The sequence below is a fragment of the Oncorhynchus mykiss genome, chromosome 22 (assembly GCF_013265735.2).
Source record: "Oncorhynchus mykiss isolate Arlee chromosome 22, USDA_OmykA_1.1, whole genome shotgun sequence".
Classification (NCBI taxonomy): domain Eukaryota; kingdom Metazoa; phylum Chordata; class Actinopteri; order Salmoniformes; family Salmonidae; genus Oncorhynchus; species Oncorhynchus mykiss.
In genome coordinates this window covers 29619909-29622403 of record NC_048586.1, presented here as the reverse complement: position 1 = coordinate 29622403, position 2495 = coordinate 29619909, and the positions used below count along the sequence as shown (strand labels likewise).

The following is a 2495-nucleotide window of genomic DNA, read 5'->3' as shown; positions in this document are numbered from 1 at the left end:
CTGGCCAGCCCCTCCCATAACCTGTACGACACTGGGACAATTGCTCGCAGCCTCATGTGTCTCCCAGTCATGGCCAGCTGTGACACAGCCTGGGATCGAACCCGGGTCTATAGTGACGTCACTCAGGAGGCCAGGTCCGAGCATGTCGAACAGCTCTCTCTGCTGTAACATGTAATTCCTGGAAACTCTCCTATGGGTGTGGATATCTTTTTCTCTGTCTCTCTCTTTCTCTCTCATTCAATCACCATATCTAGGATTGTTTCAGTGTGCCAGCTGTCTGCAGTGACCTCTATTGGCTTGAAATGGTATTACAGAGAGAAACAATACAGTGACAGTAAATAAGTGATTTATTTGTACATTGCTAACACTCTCTGGCGTTCTCCTGCTGTTTAGCCTTCATCCTCTCATACTCCTTTTCCCCTGCCTGTCTCCGTTGCCAGTCCATCTCCTCTTTTCTCAGCTTAACACACAACACAAATAGACAATTTACTCATTCTGTCTGTTAAAGGCTATTTAGAAGGCATCATTAAAAGATGAGTAGAATGTGAGTGTTTTACATTCCATGCACATTGCACAAGTGGGATGGTATATACAATATCTCTGGACATAATCTAATAATTATGTCTTTACTTTAAAATGTGACGATGGAATACCAGTTTCTGCAGTTTAGGTTGGCTTAACTCCAACAGGTGCCTCTCCCTGGCCTCACAGCACCACCTTATACAGATACATGTATTAGAAGATTATATTATGAATGTGTGTGTGCGCGTGCATACGTGTGTGTACCTAGCTTCTCTGTATGTCCTCCTCTTCTTTCTGAACCACTGCAGGTTTAGACAGGATGGTGAGTACATTACAATATTTTATTACTGCTACTATTACTGGTAACAAGACTAGAGGGAGGGATGGAGGGGTAATAGAGGTATACTGTAGATGGAGGTGTGGAGGAAGGGATAGATGGGGAGATATCATAACAATGCTATGATGAGACTTACTCATGTGTAGTCTACTCCGTCGCGATTCAATGGGTGGTATCATGATGAACCCATCTGAACTGGGTGAGAAGGAGGAGAGAGAGGGTAATGTAAATGCCTCCCCCTACTTAGACATTTAATAAGCCTCATAATCTTAAATGCCAAGGGGGTTTACCAGCCCAGAGGTGTGGTACTGAAACTCATTAACGCATGCACACACTATTCTTGTACACCCAAAAATAACAAAACGTTTGTCCATGTGCGCATACGTACATCTATCCCTTCCCCATCACCGGAACCAGAAATACTGGAATATTATGACTGGAAAGGAGCATAAAACGAAACTGTATGCGGAATGTAATGTTATATACTTATTTAATATAATAATTTATATTCCATAATTTTTTACATAAGAATACCTCACCTGATACATTTTCGCCCTTTTTTTGATACTGCAGTTGAAGAAGATTATATTATATCCGTAATATACCTTGAAACATTTGAAAACATAGCTGTTACGGAATAAGTCAATAATGAAGATAGATATATTTTGGCTAGCCTACTCACTGTCGAGGCTGAGTTTGATCCTGCTGTGTTTGCATTGTCAGGTGGGTTAGCGTCGGCATCACCGGGTCCGTGCCATTAATTATTTTCCAACTGTCTACTTTTCTCTGATTAGCTCCTGAATTTGTATAGTTGATTATATTATTCCTCTAATACCCCTGGTAGTCCATTACAGCCTATATCCTACCGACTTGCCTTATCAGTAAAACACCGGTGTAGTTATTGGACGTCCCCTGTGGCAAAACTTGTATTGAAAAAAATAAAAAATACAAGAAAATACTAACAAATAAATAAAAAAAATGAAGAAAAAATAAAATAACAACAAGTGTATTGGGAACTTCTCTATTCAAAAACGAGCAACACCCATAGATGATTTTTAAATATTTTTTATTGAACCTTTATTTAACTAGGCAAGTCAGTTAAAGAACAAATTCGAATTTTAAAAAGACGGCCTTCCCCTGCCAAACCCTCCCCTAACCGGGACGTCACTGGGCCAATTGTGCGCCCTCTATGGAACAGCCCAACGCGCTATGAAAGTTTATCATAATCTTTTTTTTATTTTTTTTTTTACAACGGAAGCATAATCGTAATATATAAATTTGAATTAGGCTACAGTAATATATATATATATATATATATATATATATATATATATATATATATATATATATATATATATATATATATATATATATATATATATATAACAGTAATAGCCTAATTCAAACTTTTTCAAAATCAATGTTAGGCAAGAATACAATTCCCTTGGAGCAAATAGAAAATGTATTAGGCTACTGCCATCTATGCGAATTATCCCACTATGTAGCATATATATGTTATAACATTTAATTCGTTTGTTTTTATGTGGTTCATTGATTTATTTACATTTTCCAGATTTCCACAATATTGTGCAAGGTGGATCACCCATTCGTTCTGTATTACGAAATGTTTTTTCAA

The 2495-nt window shown here is 37.5% G+C and overlaps 1 long non-coding RNA gene across 1 annotated transcript; it reads right to left on the bottom strand.

Moving 5' to 3' along the window:
- Positions 1-329: 329 nt before the first annotated feature.
- LOC118943646 lies at positions 330-1292 on the bottom strand. Its single transcript, XR_005038972.1, has 4 exons — positions 996-1292; positions 787-824; positions 631-717; positions 330-460 (listed from the first exon to the last, which is right to left on the bottom strand). It is a non-coding gene; the product is annotated as an uncharacterized LOC118943646 (long non-coding RNA).
- Positions 1293-2495: the final 1203 nt, after the last annotated feature.